Below are 23,290 nucleotides of genomic sequence, written 5' to 3'. Positions count from 1 at the left end.
TTGAAGGGCATCGTTTGTTGAAGATTCTGACTTTTATCCCATGTGTATTTCTAGCTTCTGTATAAAATATAAGGTATCCATCGGTGTATGGACTTATGTTTGTGTCTTCTATTTGATTCCATTGGTTAATGAGTCTTTTTATTCAAGAACATGGTGTATTTATTACTATAACTTTGTAATTCTTGAGATAGGGGATGGTGATACCTCCAACAGTTCCTTTATTATTCAATATTCTTTTAACTATCCTGGATTGATTAGTTTTTTATATGAAGCTGAAAATTATCCTTTTAATCTCTGTGAAGAATTCTGTTGGAATTTTGATTGGGATTATATTCAATTTGGATATTACTGCTAGCAGGATAGCTATTTTCAATATTAATCATACTGATCCATGAGCTTAGCAGATCTCTATGTCTTCTGATATCTTCTTCAATTTCTTTCTTCAATGCTATAAAGTTTTTATTACACAAGTCTTTCACTTGCTCGATTAAACTTGCCTTAAGATATTTTTGAGGCTATTGTAGAAGGTATTGTTACCCTGATTTCTTTCTTGATCAATTTGTCATTTGTTTATAGAAAGGCTACTGATTTTTTATGTTAATTTGTTTTCTACAACTGTGCTGAAAGTATTTCTCAGATGTAGGAGATTCCTGGTAGAATTTTTAGGACCACTTACATATACGATCCTATCATCTGAAAAAAGAAAATACTTGAATGTCTTCCTTTCTTATTTTTATCACCTTGATCTCCCTCAGTCATCTTATTACCCTAGCTAAGACTTTATAAGAACTGCATTGAAAAAATATGGAGAGAGTAGACAACCTTGTTCCTGATTTTATTATGAAATGGTGTTGGATTTTGTCAATGACTTTTTCTGCATCTGATGCGATAGTGTGTTGTATTTCAGTCTGTTTATATGGTGGATTACATTCATCAATGTACTAATGTTGAACCATTCCTGTATCTCCGGGATGAAGCCTACTTAATCATTGTGGATGAACTGTTTGATGTGTTTTTGGATTCAGTTTGTAAATGTTTTATTGAAAATTGTTGAATCTGTGTTCATAAGAAAAGTTAGTCTGTAATTTATTTCTTAGTTGGGTCTTTACATAGTTTAGATATCAGGGTAATTGTGGCCTTATAAAATGAACTGAGCAATGTTCATTCTGTTTCTATTTTGTAGATTAATTTGAGAAGTATTGGCATTAACACTTCCTTGAAAGTCTGATAGAATTCTGGGCTAAAACCATCTGGCCCTGAGCTCTTTTTTTCCTGGTTGTGAAACTTTTAAAATTATTTTTCTATTTCATTAGGGGTTATATGGGTTTGTTTAAATTGGATATCTGCTCTTGATTTTTACTTTCGGTAACTGGTACATATCAAGAAAATTATTCATTTCTTTTAGATTTTTTAATTTGTTGGAGTAAAGGTTTTCTTAAAGTAAGTGCTTATGATTCTCTGGGTTTCCTCAGTGTCCATTGTTATATCCACCTTTTCATGTCTAATTCTGTTAATTTCTATTTTTCTCTATATTTTTTAAGTTAATTTGCCTAAGGGTTTGTCAATCTTATTTATTTTCTCAAATAATAAACTTGTCATTTCATTTATTTTTTTCTAGTTTGTATCAATTTTATTAATTTCAGCCCTGAGTTTGATTATTTCTTGTTCTCTACTCCTTTGAGGTGTTAGTTCTTTTCTTGTTCCAGATCTTTCAAGTGCACTTTTAAGTTCCTAATATGAGATCTGTGCAGTGTTTTTAGGCAGGCATTTAATGCTATAAACTTTTCTCTTAGAACTGCCATCACTGTGTCTCATAGTTTTGAGTATGCTTTCATTTTCATTCAATTATAAAATGATTTTAATATTTTTGTTCATTTCTGTCTTGTCCATTTTATATTCTGTAGTCCATATTTAAGTTCCATGTGTTTTCAAACTTTTGTTGTTGGTGATATGCAGCTTTTATCAGTTTTAGTCAAATAGGACACAGACTGTTATTTTTTATTTTCTTGTACCTATTGGGACTTGCTTTGTGCCCAAGTATTTGGTAAGTTTTAAAGAAAATTCCATAAGCTGATGAGAAGAGGCATGTTCTTTTGTGTTAGAGTGAAATGTTTTGCCAAAATATGCTCTGTTTATTTGATTTATGACATTATTTAACACCAATATTTTTCTACTTAGGGTTGTTTTGGGTTTATTTGTTTGTTTTGTTTTTGTTTGTTCTTTTTGGTCTTGATGAGAGTTGAGTACTGAATCACCTTCTATTACGTGTGAAAGTAAATATGTAATTTAAGTAGTTTTTTTTTTATTATTATCTTGATGTCCTTTTGTTTGGTACTTAGATGTGTAGAATTACAATATCCTCTTGTTTGTTTTTATTTGTTTCTTTGATGATTGTGTGATGATCTATTTATCTGTCTAACTCTCTCTTCTTCTGATAGTTTTGGTTTGATTTGACATCCACTTTGTCAGACAATAAAATGGTTACACTGACTTGTTTCTTGGGTCCATTTGCTTGGAATATTTCTCTTCATCCTTTTATACTGAGGTTTTATCTATCCTTGATGGTAAGGTGTGTTTTCAGATGTAGAAGAAGAATGGATCCTGCTTTTTTTTTTAATCCAATCTGTTAGGTGTAGTTTTATTAGATAGTTGAGACCATTGATGTGGAGAGTTATTAATGAGAATTGTTTGTTGTTTTGTATTAATTGTTTGTTGTTGTGTGAGTCCCACCCCTCTTTGATTTGTTGGTCTTGGATTAATTATTCCTTGGGATTTTTTATTGGGGGTTGTGGCTTTTAACTTTTTCAGACTGAAGTTTCCTTCTAGTACCTTCTATAGAGATAGGTATGTATATAGATACTGCTTAAATTTATTTTATTCTGGAAGGTTTTTCTATTGTGATTAAAAGTTGTGCTGGGTATAGTAGTCTAAGCTGGCATTTGTGGTCTCTTGGAATTTGTAGAATATCTGTCCAGTCCCTTCTTCCTCTCAGAGTCTCTACTGAGAAGCCTGGTATTATTCTAATGGTATCTGCCTTAATACATTACATGGTCTTTTTCTCTTTCTGCTTTTAATATTTTTTCTTTGTTCTGTATGTTTATTGCTTTGTTCACTGTGTATTATGGTGACTTTCTTTTCTGGTCCAGTCTATTTGGTCTTCTGTATGTTTCTTATATGGTGATATCACCTCCTTTTTTAGGTTAGGAAAAATTTCTTCTGTAATTTTGTTGAAAGCATTTTCTGTGTCTTTGACCTAGTTTTCTCCTTCTTCCTCTGTTATTATTTTTCATAGATTTGGTCTTTCATGGTGTCCCAGATTTCCTGGAAGTTTTATGCCTGATTGTTTTTTTTTTATATTTAACATTTTATTTGACTGAGGTATCCATTTCTTTTTCTTTGTCTTCAATGCCTAAGTTACTCTATTCTATTTTTTGGTACACTGCTGTTGAGGCTTACCTTGGAGGTTTTTTATTTGACTTCCTAAAAAAAATTAAATTAAATTAAATTAAAAAAAAGACTTCCTTTATTTTTCATTGCCAGTTTTATCTCAGTTTTGGTTTTCTTTAGTGATTCTTTTTCTGCTTTCATTAAACTGTTTATATCATTTCATTCCACATTTTGTTTTTTCAGAGAGTTCATTAAAAGATTTACTTATACTCACTTTAAGGTACTTGAACATATTCATAAGGTCTATTTTAAAGTCCTTGTCTCAAGCTTCAGCTATATTGTATTTCTCAGAGTCTACTTTAGTAGGGATGCTGGGTTCTGGTGGAGACATTTTGTCTTGGGTTTTAATGATTGTGTTTTTGTGCTGGTGTTTAGGCATGTGGGTTTGGGATGATTGTGATTCTAAGTACTTATATCTGGTCTTACCTTTTCTGATTTTTCTGTTCCTTGGTGTCTCTTGCCCTCTCTGGATCTTAGAAAAGTGTTGCCTGGTAGGCAATGCTTATGAGGTCCTGCCAGGTGTGGCCATTGGGGGTCCAAGGTACACAGTGTTTCTAGGTATTAGGGACTGATAAGAAGGAATGGGGATGAGGTAGAAGTGGCGACTGAGAGCATCAAGAATGAGGAGAGCTGGATCTGCCTAGAGATACAGCAGGAGTTCCCAGGGAATGGAGGTAGGGTGAGAGGGCTGGTCTCTGCAAGTAGTCTGCTGTAGGGCTGAGGATGAGACTAAAGAGACTGTGTTAGAGGACAAGAAGATTATGAATTACCTACTAGAGTTCACACCCAGTGTCACTCCTGGGGATCCCAGGCAGAGAGTACTTCTAGGTGTCAGTGTTTGACACAAAGTAATAGGAGTAGGGTAGAAGCGGGGACTTAAAAGATCATCAGGAAGAAAGAAAACTGGGCCCACCAAACTGTGATGGAGTCCCCAGGGAACAGAGGTAGGAGGATAGCACAGTTCCCTGCAAGTGCTTTTCCATTAGGGCTGGTATGAGAATGAGGAATTTGCAATGGAGACAGGAAGTAGAGAAAAGATTGCCTACCTGATTTTTAGGTGGTGTGGCCACTGTGTTCCCAGGTAGAGGGCTTTTCTAGCTATCAGCAGTTGACACAGAGACCAGAATGGGCTAGAAGGGAGTCCACAGGAGTGAGAAAGCTGGGTCTGCTGAGTGGTATAGTAAAATCTGTAGGGAATAAAGGCAGACAGGGAAGACAAGCCCCCAGAACTGGTCTGCTACAGGACTGGGGATGAGTGTGAAGACAATGTAGTGGAGAACATGAAGGAGAAGGAGTGCGGATCGCGCACCTGACTCCCAGGTCAGTGTGGCCTATAGGTTCCTAGGTAGAGAGTGCCTCCGGGTATTGGTGGTTGACACAAAGGGTTGGGATGAGGTGGGGAAGCTGGATTAAAGCGAGGTTCTGCAGCATCCCCAGAAAATGGAGGCAAAGAGGGAGGACAAACCCCTGAGGGCAGTCTGCTACGGGGCTGGGTTTGAAAATACCAGTGTTAATAATGCCACAGTGTTTCTGAAACGTACAAATTGCTCGGTTTTTTTTCAAAAATTTAGTATTTTTCACTTGTTCACAAATGAATCATTTTGTTTTTAGTATAATTTAAGGGGAAATAATCAATGGTATAGTTCATTTGGAACTTAGAATTCAGAAACAAAACTGTTTTGTTTAATGAGATATGTATTACTCAAAATTTTATCAAATTCTTTGAATAGTTTAAAACTTCACTGCATATTTAAAATTGATTTACCCTCAATGTATTCTATTTCTCCCGAGGCAAATCAGGAACTTTTGTAAACATATTTATATGATATATTCCAATTCATACGTGTGTTTTTATCAAAGAATACTTCTTAAAACTCAATAATGCCTTATGTAATTTGATAAAAATATAACTAACGATGTCTATAATCTCATTAGGCCTACTGGCTTCATGACTGAATTGAAGATATATGTAGTATTTGTTTCTATAATGCTGAGGTGTGAAAAGTTGGCCATAGGAACTTGTAGAGGCATCAGTAAAGTATATATGTATCTTTTTCCTTTTCTAATGTGCTTGGGGAAAGGTATATATAATGTAATTATGACCATAATTATGTCTCATGTTTCATATATGGGATGATATGGACAGTTTCTCATATAGACAAGTAAATAGTCTCAAATAATAATAATTTCCCTCATTAATCTTTATTTAGTGCAAGATAAAATAAAACACACCAAAATAGCTTTGTATGGATATACTACACTAATAATGGTATTACGCCTGCTTTAATTTTCTCACTCTTTTCTCCATAACAAGGTTTTCATAGAGTTCTCAGTCTCTGTGAGATAAGCATCCTTCATTTTTCTCTACAGTGTCATATCTGTTTCAAGTATCTGTTGAAGTATAGCTATTAAAGTCTTGGACTCAGGGAACCTCTGTGATATTTCACTCTGAGAGATGGTCAGTGTTCCAGGTTGTCAGGAAAGAGGACATATCAGAATAGCCTCCATTCCTCAGGGTCTTCTTTAAGAAAGCCAACCTACATTCCTGCTTGAGACTTGCTCAATACAAAAGAAGCTGCTTGGGGCAGGCAGTGGTGGCACACGTTTAATCCCAGAACTGAGGAGGCAGAGGCAAGTGAATCTCCGTGAGTTCTAGGACAGCCTGGTCTACAGAGCAGGTTCCAGGATAGCTGGGGCTACACACAGAGACCCTCTTTCAAAATAATAATAATAATGATAGTAATAATAATAACACCTGTGAAACAAACTGGAGACTTTGAAAATTATTTATCAGATGAAAACATAGTTTTATTTCATTGCTATCTGTGCTGGGAGGTATGGAAGGAAAAGATGAAAATCAAAGCGTGGCCCAAAGTACCTGAGGACTGGTAACATTTCCCTAAATGATGAGGCAGCAAGTACTTCGGGATTTGAGGTCCATAGATCTTGTAGCTTGTCCTAAGCTCTGCTGTTATAGCCTGGGTACCCACAGGCACTGTATGAATTGATGGCCATAGCTGTTGTTCAGCGAAGCACTATTTACAAAAACAGATTTGGCTAAAAGCAGCCTTCTGTCTGTCCTCAAGCAATCTCAGAAGAGGCATTTCTGATTCTAATGGGACAATGAGAAGTCAGGTTTTCGGGAAGAATGAGACTGGGGTGGGCTAGAAAGTCTGAGAAAATTGATACTCTAAAACCCCTCTATTCCTGGGTATTGTGATATGAAAATGCAGTGGCCTGATTATATCTACCACACACTGTGTTACTATAAACAGATACATTTCAAGAAAGAAAATAGTGTGTGTGGGGAGGGTGTGAATCAAAAAATAAATGATTAGCAGACACCTTGGAAAGAAGGCTGACACTCTGAGTTTGAGCCTCACGTTGTCAAAAAAAAACAACAGCTAAACACGGCATATAATTTAAAATTTCTATGACTCACACATACAAAAAAGATAAAAGCAAATTAACTTTAACATTGTGTTTTACCAAACTACGATAGACTAAATATTATCAAATATATGACCATTATAAACATTATGGTACAATTATTTTTTTCTCAGACTAATACATAACTAGTGTGTTTTACAATCACAGTTCATCTGAATTTGAACTTTCTGCTTCTACATATCCATGTCAGTAATCATCTTATATTATAAGCCTAAGCGGGCTGATATGGTCAATCTTAGTACTCGAGTTGATGGCATCTGGAATCACTTGGAAGAAAGACCTGACTCTGGGCATAGTTTTAAGGGATTGTCTTTGTTAAGTGGGAAAACCCTCTCAGTGTTCATGAAATCATTCCATGGGTGGGGGATCCTGGGTTGTACAAAATGGAGAAAGTAGAGCAGCATAAACATGTATTGTTCTTTGCTTCCTGGTTATGGGTTCATTGTATTCAGTTGTCTGGTACTTCTACTGTGACATCTCCGCCATAATAGACCATAACCTGAACTGTGAGCCAAAATGAACCTTCCTGTCACAGTCAGTGTTCTAGCTCTGTGAAGAGACACCATGGCTATAGCAACTCTTATAAAGGAAAACATTTAACTGGGGCTGGCCTACAGTTCAGAATTTTAGTCCATTATCTTTGTGGCAAGAAGCATGGCAGTATGCAGGCAGACATGGTGACAGAAAGATATCTCAGAGTTCTACATCAGGATCTGGATCTGCAGGCAGCAAAAAGAAAAAGATACTGTGCTTGACTTGGGCTTTTGAAACCTCAAAGCCCACCCTCAGTGATAGACTTCTTCCAACAAGGCCACACCTTTAATAGTGTCACTCCCTAGTGGGCAAGCATTCAAAGCTCTGAGCCAATGGGGGCCATTCTTATTCAAACCATCACATTTGCTCAAGTTAGTTTTGTTAGGGTATTTTATCATAGCAGCTGGAAAGAAGCTATGACAAAGACTAAGAATATAACTGTGCATTCAGACACCCCTTTGGGTGAGTCCTTAATTCCACTTCTTATTTACATGTCAATATCTAAGTTATCAGATAGATAAACTATAGATAAGAAAAAATAACTATTTTTTGCTCTGAAAGTTCTTAGCGCAGTGTTGGGATTATGTACAAAGTCCTCCCATTACCATAACAAATACCACTCATCAATCTCTCACATTACATTTCTCCCTATCTCTGATTCCAGTCAGGATAATTTTTATTGTGAATATTACTGTTATCAAAGTAGATGCATTTAAGGATGTTAGAAATGTTCATTTCAAAGAGACATTTGACTATTGATACTTACTACAGATTAATTTTAGAGCAAAAAAAAAGTAAGTTTCAATAATAACACATTTCAAATAAAATTATTTGCCTAAGTGCTACCAATATTACATAAATGTCTACTACCCTTTCAGTCCTTTGAAAATGAGTCAAATGTTAAACTAGTGTCCTTTACAATTATCTACTGAAAACACAAGATTGAGAATGGAAAATGTCATTGATTCTCATCTTAATTTAAAATAAAATATAATTTTGACCTTCCTCTGGAGCCTCATCTCCCTGACAGATAATCCAAATTGAACTGAGGTCTCAAATAAAAGCAAAAACTGCACTCCACTGGGAGACAGTAAATAAGGCCTTATCTTCAGGAGCTTTGTTGCTTAGTTGCCTAACACTGTACATGTGTACATTCTGAACTTTTCAAATTTTACTAACCACAGTGAATTTGTTTAGATTTTGCTCCCCTTTGTAACTAACCCTTCTACCTGGTATTCAATTATGTATATATAAGGAGTCACACTATAAAATGTTTCACTCAGGGAGAGAAATCCTTGAGATGAAAATTCAAAAAATGAAGTTCAAGTTAAAGAGCAGATTTAAAATTGAATGAATGAAGTGAAGAAATAGAAGAAGAAAAACAAGTTATCCAAAGGCACAGCACTATTATGTATGTGTGTACATGTTAGCAAAGAGTCAGTATCTGCATTGGTATGTCAGTGAAAACAGAGACAGCAAGACCTTGCATTTGCCTTGTGGGGACATATTTAGTCTATATCAAGACCATCAGAAACAGTGCCAAAGAATAAACTCAAAGAATAGTGCACAAAATCATTTGAGCCTGGTCCCAACCAAACAGAGGTTCATCAGCATCTGGCAAACAAAGTGATAATGGCAATCTTGTAATCCAGGTTTCCACAAGCTGTTTTTATTATAAATTATGCCATGTGTGTGTGGCGCGCTCCTCGGCCAGCGAGGAAGAACGACCACCATGCGAGGATCCTTCTCAGAACACACTTTATTGGAGCGCCTCTTGATTAAGGGAGAGCGGGAGGTGAGGGGCCCTGAGGACTAAACTGCAGCTGCTTATAAAGGGAATCAGGCAAACGTGCCATACTGTGATTGGGTCCCGCCAGAATGCAAGCACGGGGAGCCATGGGATAGGCTGAGGACATAAGGCCAATTACCATACTCGTGCATCATAGCCAAATATGGAGTTGTTTACAGCTAGGCTACCAGGAAGCCAGCGCCATCTTTGAATAGCGGCTCCCTACATGTGTGTGGATCAGAGGCACTTATGTGAAGGTCAGAGGACAGCCTTGTGGATTCAGTTCTGTCCACCACATAGATTCTAGGGATTGAGCTAAGGTTTCAGGCTTACACCACAAACACTTTCACCAACTGGCCATCCTTTTCATTCCATTTTCATGCGTTTTGTTCTTCCATTTATTCTAAAGGAGAGAGTTCTGGAAAAGGATGCAAGATTTTGTCTGGAGAGATGGCTGAGTGGTTAAAAGTAAATACAACTCTTGCAGAGGACCAGAGTTCAGTTCTCAGCACCCATTTCAGGAAAGCTGCAAGCATCTGTAATTCAAGCTCCAGGGGATCTGACACCCTGTTCTGGTTTCCTGTGTACGAACCTACACAAAGACACCTAAATACATGTCATGAACAGGGTAATATAAAATATTTAAAAAAAAGAATGCAATATTTATTTATTCATCACTTTTTAAAATTTTATTTTTGAGAATCTTGTACATGTTTGCAGTACTTTTTGTTTAAATCAAACCCAATCTCTAGTCCCTCCCCTGTCCCTCTGCCACTTGTTCCTTTCAACTTCATGTGCTCTTATATTTAAACCCTCTGAGTTCACTTAGTACTGCTAGTGTGTGCTTGGGATTGAGACCGGCTCTTAGAGCATGGGTGTCCTCTCAGGTGCTGCATCCATGAGGAACACTGACTATCTCTCCCCCCAGCAGCCATCAACTGTAAACAGCTTCTCACAGAGGGATAGAATCATGAACTGCTGTCCTCCTACATAGCCATTCATGCTGGGATCTGCCTGAGCTGGGTTATCTGGTGAAGGTCTTGTGCACATACTGAGAGCCTCTGTGAGTTCAGGTGTGCAATGATGCTTTTCTATCTAGCAACTAATGTTTTGCTTCAAACATCTACTACCTCTGGCTTTTATGATCTTTCCATTCATCTTCTGTGATGGTTCCTGAGCCATTGGGGGAAGAGGTGTGATATAGATGTCACATTTAGAACTGAGCATGCCACAGTCATGGTTTATGTTTGTTTATTGTTTTTGCTTTTAGAATAACAATATTTTCTGGACATAACAGCATAGATGCTTGCATGAACTGAACTCATGGCCTTTTATTCTCTACATGTGGACCAGTTGTGAATTCATGTATTAGTTGTCACCTGTCTTAGTCCATGTTCTATTGCTATGAAGAGACATTGTGACCATGGCAACTGTTGTAGAAGAAAGCATTTCATTCAGGCTTGCTTACAGTTTCAGAGGTTTAGTTCATTATCAGCATGATGGGAAGCATGGTGGCACACAGGCAGGCATGATGCTGGAGAAGTAGCTAAGAATTCTGCATCTAGATCTGCAGGCAGCAGGAAGAGAGAGACTCTGGGTTTGGAATGGGCTTTTGAAATCTCAAAGCCCTCCCTCAGTGACACAAGTCCCTCAGCAAGGCCACACCTCATAATCTTTTCAAATGGTGCCACACCTGGTAACCAAGTCTTCCAATGTATGAGCCTATAGGGGAAATTTTTACTCAACCCACCACACCATGTATTTCAAAAAGAAGCATCTTTGATAAGAGTTAGGAGCATTGCATTATGACAATATAAATTGTATCTCTGAAAACTTGGCAAGCTAAGGTATATTTCCTCTTTGATGTACTATAATTATATGAGTATTAATGTAAGAAATAGTTTGCTTATACTAATGTGGTCAAATCATGGTATTTTCAGATGGTTCAAAATCTCTATAAATCTGGTTGTAATTATTTTGTTTTTACCTATTTCTTGATTGATTCAACCTATTTATTCATTCATTGAGCTAAATTATGCTTTTTAAGCATTTACAGTATTCCAGGAAGTACATGTTCCATGCTGGAAAGATGGTGATTATGTCTAGAATATCTCCAAAAGGCAAATATTTTACATTATTATTAAAATATTATTTTAAATACAATCGTAACTCCCATGATTTAAGGTCCATTTTCACTGTGAAGTTACACCAGGGAATTTTAATATTTAAAATATTTTATAGCTTATTGGAATCATTTTATCCTGTATTTTCATTGCAAATGCATGTTTGGAAAATCTGAGAGTTTGGCTTAATGCTGGAAGCCAGAAAATGTTCCATTGTTTGGTTTTGTTTTCAGAAGATTTGTTTATGAGTGAGTGGATATATTCTTTATCTAAAATTGCACTGTATGTAAATTATGTAAAAATAACTAGTCCATATGCCACTTCTTATTTGCATTTATGAAGCAGAAAACTGCATCATACATTGCTGTGTCTGGCTCTCAGCTGTAGAGCTCTGATCAGCAAACCTTTTAATCATGCCAGATTATGTGATTGTTTTGTGACACAGATGTACAGTCACTAGGGATTAGGGCTTGTTTTAAAATTGTTATTCCAGCCGTCTGTGTGCAGATACTGCGGTGTCTTCAGAAATATAAACACAAAGCTGTCTAGAAATATTACCAAATATGTTGGAAAAGGACGACTTCACCCTACATAGACGTTTAGAACAAGATAAACACACTAAAAATATGTATATCTGTATAATATTTGCTTACTCATCTCTGAAAAATATAACCTCTACCAGCATATTTTAAATAGGCACTTAAAAGAACAATCATTCAGTTTAGTTTATAATTGGTTAAATTATTTAAAAAGAATGATGGCTAGCTTACATTGATATATATCTGCATAAACTCAAACTTTTAAGGAAAATATAACTTACTGTGCCAGAAAGTAGACTGGACTTTGCATGTCTCATTACCCCTCCAAGTCCTAGTCATTAATGGTTAAATGTATTCCTAGTTAAATCCTTAATGGTTTACTTTTTATTTACATTTCTTTAGTATTTTCTATTTGAGAGATTCCTATACCATCACACATTTGCCAATCTCCTTGAGTCCTCTAGCAATAAATGGTAGATGCTAAGTGAACACAGAAGTGGCCGGACTCCTTGCTTTGACATTAGAGACACCCCAGGTACAACAATTCTATTGATGTACAAGGAAAGGCTGAAATCAGGATTCCCCAGAAATCACACCTTTGCTTAGTGTTTGACTTCATTGTTTGGCTTCTCTGTCCCTATACTCATTTCTCCAATGAGCAGTTTCTCCATAAGTGTCCTGCTCATGAATCCCTGGTTTAGAATCTGTTTCTTAAGAATGTGACCTAAGAAAATTCTAAGCCTTTGACTTTCTTCTACCTGAGTTTTATAGTTTTATACCTCATTTTTCTTTTCTCATGCTGCTAACTGTAATTCTTGGATATTTTCAATGTGACTTTTTTTTTCAGTTAGCCTGAATAATACCTCCTGGGGTCTTTTATTTTGCTACATACATCCAAGCAAACCTGGTAGGTTTGTGTATGAAGTTAGAACATGTAGCTATGAGCCAGAACTGGAGGATTTTCTTTTTGTAGGTCCTTCCTCTTTCTTAGCTGGAGTTTTCTTTCATAGCTGTTTCTGATAACCGACTTCCAAATAAATGAGTGCTACATGAAGCAGCTAAAGAGCATGAAATGGTATAATAAAGTGCCAAATTATACGGTACAAAAAAGACAAGAAAGCAAACACCATAATAAGATGCTAATTGTGCCACAAGATTGGATTGAGTGACACTGATGAGAGAGTAAGTCCATCAAGGCCTATTCACCCTGACACCCTCTTTCCCCCCAATGCCTCCATCATCAAGCCATCAGTGTGAATCAACACACTTTCCAACAAAAGGCACTGATCCAATTTGTTCAGAGTTTGGGGAATCTCAGGGTTTGGGAACATGTGGCTACCTACTAGGTTGAGAAGTCTTGATCCTCTGTGAATGTGCTTACATCTGAATGTTTTGATTAAGCACTACATACTTGGCAGTATCTCTTTCCTTCTTGTGCTGTCACAAAACCAGAGGCTGTGGAATGTGTGGGCTACTCACCCTATGATTTCTCTGAGCCCCACTACAATGTATGTTGTTTGAAGCAGTAGGAGAAAAAGTAAGAAAATATGTGTGATTCTGGGAGCTTTCTGGCCCATTTAATTAAAATGCCCTCCAAAATGACTTTCTGGGTGTGTCATAGGCAATACACAAATCTTAGCAAACTCCAAGGGAGACGTTTGCAGAAGACAACATGTTCTGCTCTGACACAAACTCACTTGACTTTTCTAATGACTCATTTAAATTAGCCTTTCCATCACAACCAGCAATGTATATATGATACAATGTGTGGAATATCTGTCCATGCACTGCATCATTAGATATAAAACCTTTCCTTTTAGATACAGAGTACAATTTAATGGTATAAGTGAGACTTTGGAGGGATTCTTTAAACTGGTTACATGAACAGCTGGATCAAGTGCTCTTAATCACTTAAAACCATGTATTTATCTAGTTATGTGCTAATTATAGTGCGTTTTTTTTTTATGTTAAGTGTGCTTCCCTAGAGAGCCATGCTAGTTCCTCCTATATAGCCTACTCTGACCTGCTTCATACTCTTCACTTGAGTTCAGTTTTATTGTACAGGAATCAGTATTTACATCAATTTATTTCATGACAGAGAATGTGACCTAATTGTGACTGAAGAAATAATACCAGATGATGCTTATTATGAAAATCTTTTAACATATTTCATGTCATAAATACACTGCTTTGTTTAGTGCTTAGGAAAACACTGGTGCTTTTCTTTGTTTTTTGTTTGTTTGGTTGGTTGGTTGGTCTTGGTTTTTTATTTTTTGAGGCATGGTTTCTCTGTGTAGCCCTGGCTATCCTGGAACTTACTCTGTAGACCAGGCTGGCCTTGAACTCACAGAAATCTGCCTGCCTCTCCTTCCTGAGTACTGGGATTAAAGACATGGACCACCTCAACCTGGTGCAGGTTTGCATTTTAAATAAATGTGGATTCACCAATAGAAACTAATAACCATGAAACAATGAAAATTATATACTATCTTCTAAATTTTATTATGTTTATTTGTGTGTGTGTGTGTGTGTGTGTGTGTGTGTGTGTGTGTGTGTGTGTATAAAATGTGCTGTAACATGTACTATGATCACAAGACAACTTGTGGAAGTCTGTTGATTCTCTCTTTCCACCACGTGGGTTCCAAAATCAAACTCAAATCACAAGGCTTCACTGCAAATCCCTTTACCAGCTGAGTCTTCTCTTCTTCCTATAAGCTTATCTGGAATGCAGTATTGTCATGTCAAAATAATGGAATCAAAGTAAGTTCATTCCTTGCTGCCACTGTACTCATTTATGGAAATGAAAATATACAAAAAGCCCCTTAGCTATTATTGCTGTCATGATCAGTTTTGATGAAACCTCCTTAACTGGAATATATTTATATATGTATGTATAACTTAGTGTAGGAAAACCTACACACATATAAATAATATATCTGAATCATATCCAATCCTCAGTCTTCCCATCGTTGCTGCCATTGTTCACATGGCATTGGGACCAGCCACTACTTAGCAATGGCCCTGCCTCTGAGGAAGAGTGACTCCCAACAGCTATCAACTGCCTTTGTCTCCTCAGTTCCCAAGGCCCCAGCTTCCTCCATGCAGGCCTTTGTACAAATTATCATCTTTTGACCTTTAACTCGTTATTTATTCCATATTTCCCTTGGAAAATAGAATCTCAATATCATTCTCATTTGAATGATGTATTTTAATAGCAGACATACTGGAATTGTAGTTGTTCTTTGCAATTGAATAATTGAATGATGCTTTGTTATTGTATCATTAATACTTCAGTAATTTGATATTTTTACATTCATTTATTAATTTAATTTATAATTTGTTCTATTTATAAACTTACATGGTCCATTTCACCAACTAATAACAATCATATCATATATATGGTTTACCTTGTTGCTAGAACAATAATCTTGGAGTTAATTCCTTCTTTACTTATTAAAATTATCTTCATCTAACATAGAAGCCTTTCTTTAAATTGCTTAGTCTTACTTTATTGGTCCAGCTCAGTGTTATTTTAATTAAAAATATGTTTGGAATGGATAACTGAATAAAAAAAAAGTCAGCTCTTCTGTAATCATAGCCTGTTAGATGGAAAAAGGAACACATTATTAAAATCTCTTTATAGAAAAGAAAACTCTCTAAATGATAGGTTTTCTCTAATATTTCAATCTGATTAGCTCCTGAAAACATGTTGGATGCTTTTCTATTTAAAAGTTGGTTGGGTTGGGGACTTAGGTAAAAGGTAGAACCTTGCCTAGGAAGTGCAAGGTCTGGGTTCATTCCCCAGCTCCAGAAAATAAGGTGGTAAAAGCTGACCTCTTCTCAAGTGCCTGCCTTGAGGGGATTTCCACCAGGGTCCAGAACAGATGCTACAAGTGGCTAAGGACACTAATTCGAGGAATATTCAATGAATCTAAACGCACTGAGTTCGTTAGTCCATTCACTTTATTTTTCTATGGCGATTCTATCTGCACAGTTTCTTTTCTGCTCTCTTCCTTAGCTCTCTTTCTCTCCTGCTCTTGGTCCCTCCTGCTCTCAGTCCTTTCTGCTGTTCTCTCATCATTCTACCTAGTTCTTTCCATCTCCATCTGCATCTTTGTTCTTCTCCATCAATCCTCCCAGCGCTCTCAGAGAACCAGTATGTATACCCACACAGTAATTCTTTGGCAAAGCAATTCGAGGCTTGAAGTTTTCAGGGTCATAGAGAGAGATGATAAGGATCCACGCATAAAGCAATAATTGTCAAGCTTCCAATTACAACCCAAAAGGGGAATGACTAAAGGGGAGTTCTCTGGTAGGGTCAACTAAAGGCTAAGATCAATTAGGGAATTTAGGTGTTCAAACTATAATCTAGAAATGGCTAGGTAGAATGTTAAGGGTCGATATGTCACAAGAAAGAAAATTGTCTTTGGCGCCACTTTTCCCGCTCCTTTAAGCTGCAGCTGTTCTCTGATAGGAAGGGGACATATGCTTAGTAGCTAAGCAACCTATGTCAAAGCATGTAGCATTTGGTTAGTAAAAGCACTTTCACTCAGAGTAATTGCTGAGGAGAAAGTCTAGGAATAGCACCTTGCTGAGGAGGAATTAAAACTTAATTTGCACAAGAACGAAGCTTGGCACCTATCACCTGTCTGGTCTTATAGGAAATCTCCTTGGGTCAGTGAGAAGTAACCGCCTTAACTCAGTATCTAGCAAATGGCTAAAACATCATGCTAGGAATGTGAGCAGTAAACCTCTTAAGATAGGGTCTTGTGTAAATAACCCGGGGTGAAGGTAAGGAGTTGGGGATTTAATTGTTAGTGGTTCTTTTCTCTATCTTGTGGGTGAGATGAGCTAATGTTTAACTATGTGCAGTTTTGTCCTTGGAAAAAGGTACCTTTGCTGAAATGCTTTTGTCTGGAGAATGGCCCTGGCCAGATATATGTTAATGAAAAATAAACACAGCTGGGGACAGTTATCCAATTACCCCAAATGTATAGGGAAAGTTGTGCCCAAGATTGAGATGCAATTGTGAGATTACATGTACATGTAACATGGAAATACATGGTAAATGGGGGAAATCATAGCTGTTATTGCACAAGAAGTTTACAAGAGGCAACCAATTCATTCTCATTCAAAAGGCAGTAGTAATTCCACAATGCCTTCTGTGATGGTTTCATCTAACAGAACCCTTAGTCCTGATAGGCTGACCTGTTGAACACTAGTTGTCACTGCTGTATATTCTCATGAATTTTTGCAACCAGCAGCTCTCAATAAAAAATCACTTCTATATGCTGGTTCTCATCCATCCAAACCATCAATCTTTTTTTTTCCAAATTTACTAAAACATATTCAAATGTCTATTTACTTAATACCCAATCATTTTATCACAATACAAACCATTTCAAACACAAATTATCTAATAATCTAATAATTAACTTATTGATACACATGTGTTGTACATTTTGTACTATAATGCTAATCAGTATCTATACATATGTATTTTATTTCAACACTATAAAAATGGGTTTTGTAATATAAATATATAAATGCAATAATCCTTCATATACACAGTATATTCAACTACCAACCTAATAGACTATCCCTAAATTCTGATAGCTATGGATAGGTGGAGGAGCTGCTGGCAGAGGCTTAGGTACAAGTCATCATGAGCAAGCAGCTTGTCAAATCTGAAAAACAAAGGTACTTTGGGGCATTGCTACAAAGACTCTGCCATCATTTGCTCCAAGCAGAGCTGGAAGAACAGATTTTGGATCACAGAGATTATAACAACTTTCTCTAGCATAATCTGACAGTTTATTCAAACAAAATTTAACTATATGACCTACTGTCCCTGAGTACTAAAGAAAGGGTCCTATTTATCAAGGATGCTACTGGAAACAAATATGTTCTCTGCCACCATAGGGTCAGGATTACACTGTTGGTGCTTCTGTTACACCTCTATCATCTGCATCACTCCAAAGGAATGGATCAAGGCCAAATTCTGTAACTCCTCAACTTTTTAAAAGAGACAGACATTTTTAGGAATGAATTCTAGGAAATCATATGCTTTTTCGGGCCACATATGAGACAGCCAGAGACTCCACCATCTGGGAAAGCAGGAGGGCTTGGGTGATTTGTATTCACATCACAGAGTTGGCACTGGACAGGTCACCACCACTGCTCTAGCAAGCTGACCTGAGTAGTCCTTGCCTAGTGGCCAGTTCTACACTCTACTTCTAGCAAGCAGATATGGCAGGTTCCTGGCCAACCTCTATCTCTACTCAGCCACAAAATAAAAAAACAAACAAATAAATGAATAAATCATATCCTTATTTTTTTATTTCAATACAGTGAATTATTTCTAGCTTTACCTACACAAATATACTTCTTGATGATATAAATCCATCTGAGATCTCCAGTTTTCCCAGTCAATGCTATCTGAACCTAACATATCTCTTATTAGAAAGAAGATGAATAGGTGTTAAATATGTTTGCAAGATTTTTGTTTATTAGGTAGATATTTATTACAGAATTTGGTTCTTTTGGAAGAGGAAGTAAATATGGTATCTATAGAAAAGATCCAAGACTACACCTTAGATATCTATATGCTACCTGTTTATCATAATAGTAAGGTTTTGAGAAACTTCAGATTTATTTCATATTTTTTAAACACTAACAAAGTCATTTTGACCTATGCTTCTATGACTATAATGAATGTCTCCTCACTTTGGCAAATGTCCTTCTATTATGTGGTTTTAAACAATACTTCTTCATACATAGTTACATCATGACAAAAAGATCATTTGTGCTTTGGAAATGTTGCCACTAGCATTGCTTTTCATGAAAAATTCTGACTAGATAGGTCATTTAAGGCCTTGACCAGTGCTTGGGGTGAGTTTGCAGAGACTGCCATGTCCAGTTAGGAGTGCCACTTTAGTAATCACATTGAGGTCAAGATGCTATACACTTTGAGCAATTGTCAAGCTTTACTATTGACTCCATGAACTTGCTATAACTTGGGCTGGCCTTCTGATCCCCTGTAGAACACTGGAATTACAATTCTGCACCAGCATGCCTGACTTGACTCCTCTATTTACCGACAGCTTTCTTAGTTAAGCACATCCCTGTAAGTGTGACTGACTGTGGATACCAGAAAACTGTTGTATTACAGTATCCATCTTTCCATGTCTGCCTCTTTTGCAATTAAGCTATAATTCAAAGTTAGTGATGTACTGCTCCTGGCTTAGAAATGCAGTTTGTCCTCAAGGCATGGCCTTCTTCATCTCCAGACAGTGCTATTCACATTCATATTGGGACACTTTTTTTTACATCCTGTCTCAACTTGTCTCTTATAAATTCATTTATTTGTTCCTTTCTGTAGAAAGAACATCCTTTTCTTTTCTTCATATTTCATACATTAAAGTTTCCATCACATAGTAAAAGGGTTCTCACATTTCTTTGATTTGTGCTAGTACAGATGGTCAGGTTTATGAATTTGAAGATTATAGAAAATAAATGTTTGAGTGTGAAAGAAAACCACAGTGACTTGAACTGGAGACTGGCTGGAAGATGAATTCTAGAGTGGGGGAAGACATGGTTTATCTTCCACTTCTGAATCCATCTAACTCTTCTGAGATTAACTCAGTTTATTTCTCTCTTTCTGTCTCTCTGTCTCTGTCTCTGTCTCTGTCTCTGTCTCTGTCTCTCTCTCTCTCTCTCTCTCTCTCTGTGTGTGTATATGTGTGAGTGTATGTGTATATACATACAAATTAATAATGAATGGTTTGATATTTTGCATTTGTTTATTGATGCAAATGTTAAAGATTTCTAGCAATAACATTAATACTATGCATATTTGAGAACAAGTAAGAGTTTTGAAGTGGTTTTATAACTTGAATCTTATATATAGTACAAGAATATAGTTAGTTTATCTTAATCATAATTCCCTATGGAAGCCTACAATGAGAAGATGAAACAATCTACATAACAATTAGAAAAGATGTTGGATGGTACACATTTCTACTATAAGTCACATTTTATAAACATTAGACTTTTGTTATACTATCACTGGGGGAAAATGTTAATATTTATATTCTTAAAAACCATCTACCCACTGTTAGTCAGGCAGTGGTGACAACGAGCCTTTAATCCCAGCACTCACAAGGTAGAGGCAACCAGATGTCTGTGAGTTCCAGGACAACCTGTTCTACAAAGCAAATTCCAGGACAGCCAAAGATACCCAGAGAAACACTGTCTCTAAAACAAAACAAAAAACAAAAGAACCACCCTCTGGCCTAAGATTTATCAAAAAACAGAGAAGCTTTATTGCATACAAACTTGTTTAAAAAGTGGGGCATGTGGCAGCATCAACTCTCATGGAATTAGAGTTTATTTTATTGAGTGGACCAAGTCACTGTGCTGACTGGGTTTTCTGAACCAAAGAAGATACTTACATGTTTTCATTTTTCTGTGCAAAGACTCTAACCCAGTGTTGTGAAATATTTCTTGGTTGTATTAATTAGGTATGGAAAAATATCAAATTTCAATTCTCAAAACAATAAGGCTACAATATCATTTCATTATGAATTATACGCTAACTTTCAGAATCCACCAAGTCAAATAAAATATTTCATTGAGTTTTCTGCTTCTTTGTCCTGTATAACAATTTCAGAATATCATTTTTATGGGTAAACACTATATAGTTACATTTAAAAGCTAAATATAAATATAAAATCATTTTGATCTCTTATTTTTAAAAAGCAAAGTTTTATTTAAATTATTTTCATTCAATATATTTTGGTCATGGTTTCTCCTTCCCCAATTCCTCCCACCCAACTTAACCTTCCACCCCCACCTCTCTCTCTCTCTCTCTCTCTCTCTCTCTCTCTCTCTCTCTCTCTCTCACACACACACACACACACACACACACACACACACACACACACACACACACATGCATACACCTCCATAAAAATATGGAGTCTGTTTTGTGTGGGCCAACTACTCCTGGACATGAAGACTGCCATGTAGTATGGTGAAAGACCCCATTCCATTGGAGAAAACTGATTTTCCTTTTCCCATCAATTTTCAGTCATGAATAGGGATGGGAGTTGTGTTTATTTCCTCTCCTCAGTGCTGAGATTTTTGTCTGGGTTTGAACCTATACAGGCCCTGTGCATGTTGCCCAAGTCTATGTGATTTCATTTGTGCATCAGTCTTGTGTCTGGAAGCCTCTGTTTCCTTGGAGTTATCCACCACTCAGGCTCTTACAATCTTTCTTCCTGTGAGTCTTGAGGGGAAGAGATTCATATCGCTCTTTTAAGACTGAGTGATAGTCTCTCAATCTCTGCACATTGTCCAATTGGGAGTCTCTCAATTCCCATCTACTGCAATAAGATACTTTGATGAGGACTAAGTGATGTGCTGATATATAGGTATAGCAATACATTATTAATAGTTCTTTTATTGCTATGTTTCTTTAGCAGAATATTAGTAGATATTTCTCAAAGTTCATGACCTATCTAGTTTAAGCTTCTTGGCTACCCGAGCAATGTCAAGCATGAGTTCCATCTCTTGGATTGGGCCTCAAATCTAATTTTTTTTTAAAAAGTTAATTATTCCCATATTATTTGTGCCACTGTTGAACCTATTAAGCCTCTCCCACACTGTGATCCTTCTTTAATAATTTATACTTATGTCTGGCCCCTTGCAATTTAATTCATAAGTGCATATATGATGACAAACTATATAACATCTCTTTATATTTTACATTAAATGTGGTTTCTTCCCAAGGAGAGCAATCTTGTTCAATTTAACTTCTTCAAGTGACAAATGAAAACCCTCTGTATTATAGCATGGACAATATGTATTCTCAAGTATAAAACTATGTAAGCAAAGATTCTAGACAAAACCTGACTCATTTTAACCTAAGAAAGTAATTATGCTGTGAGAATTAAAAGCATTTACTGGCTCCACCAGGTCTTCTTTATGGCAGAAGCACCACTTTAAGATTGGGAAAATATAATCCTGGTAAGGCAATTTGTTTGGCAAAGCTATTAGACAAGCAGTACAATGTGGACATGAGAAATATGGATGGGGTGCATTGAACTGAATGAAAGGAATGAACTCAGTAGCCACTCCGAAACAATGATGAAGAATAAAATTTGGTATTTCTTCTTCAAACGTTGTCCATGTTATTTACAATTTTTTCTACCTCTTTGAAAGAGGCTTTTTCTCACTTGTTTTAAGTAGTAAATATAAAGCCAAATTCCCATAAGATTAAGCACAGATAACAGTGAAGCAATTGATGTAAGGCAGAGTATCAAGGATGGATACTTGGGACAATCCATTTTGATCAAAATGGGGTTAAGCAAGTTCTCAGGTAGCTATTCTGTGAATTTACCCAGAAAATTGCTTAATAGGGCTTCTTCAAATGAAACTATATTTTAAAGAAAATAACTGGTTCAAATGTCATTTCAAATTTATAAACCACATCTCCAGTATCATTTCACACATGAAAAATCAGTAATAGAATCATTTGGGGGATTATGCTTTCATACAGATTTTTAACTGGGAATCTTTCTCTTGAACATTTTTTGGTGAAATTGTATAAAACTATTTTTCTAGAATAGTTGCCATAAAGCTCAGAAGGACCATATAATCTCTATTCCTTCCGCACTCTGCTTTTAATATTGTGCTTGCTTCTCCGAAGCCATTTAGGGAACTCATTAACTTAAGCCTTGGTTGCTTAATTAAACAACTGTGAAATAGTGTACATTGTTCTTCCATACTTTGCAAACAAATCCTCTTTGCCAAATACCTGAGAACCCATAGTTGTTACTTTGAAATTCCAGTTCCAGAAGAAGGCAAGCTTAAGACAAGAATGAAAAGCAAAGGTAAATGTTCCCTGATAGGGGAGTATTATATAGTATAATAACAGCAGATTGACTTAATGAAGGATTGAAGAATGTAAGTTCTGAAGCCAGCCCCAAGGTCTAAAGGCAATGAATTACATTTAATGATAATTTGGAGAAAATAAAACCTAAGTTGCATACTTTACAAAGTTATGTTGAATATAAAGACTAAGTATAAATAACTAAAAGAAAAAACTGCATGCATGTATGTTCACATGTCAGGGCACATATATGTGCATATTTACATGTGATTGTCAAAGTCTAAAGTAGATGTTGGGTATCATCTTGGTCACTCTCCATCTTATTAATTGAAGTAGGCTCTCTCATTGAACCCAGAGCTTGCCAATTCTAGATGCCCAGCTTTCCTGGGGGCTCCCATGTCTCTGCTTCCTGAGTGGTGATATTAAAGGCCACTATCATGATGTTTGGCTTTTGAAAATGAGTTGTTGGAATCTGAACTCTGGACCTCATGTATGTTTCAGGAGCATGTTAACC

At 36.4% G+C, this 23,290-nt stretch overlaps 1 protein-coding gene across 5 annotated transcripts in view; it reads left to right on the top strand.

Moving 5' to 3' along the window:
- Lingo2 (leucine rich repeat and Ig domain containing 2) overlaps nucleotides 1-23,290 on the top strand; it is a 1,165,708-nt gene that overhangs the window by 514,243 nt on the left and 628,175 nt on the right. The window lies entirely within an intron of this gene.

This window comes from Peromyscus maniculatus, chromosome 2 (assembly GCF_049852395.1).
Source record: "Peromyscus maniculatus bairdii isolate BWxNUB_F1_BW_parent chromosome 2, HU_Pman_BW_mat_3.1, whole genome shotgun sequence".
Classification (NCBI taxonomy): Eukaryota; Metazoa; Chordata; class Mammalia; order Rodentia; family Cricetidae; genus Peromyscus; species Peromyscus maniculatus.
This window is presented reverse-complemented; position numbering and strand designations above follow the sequence as displayed.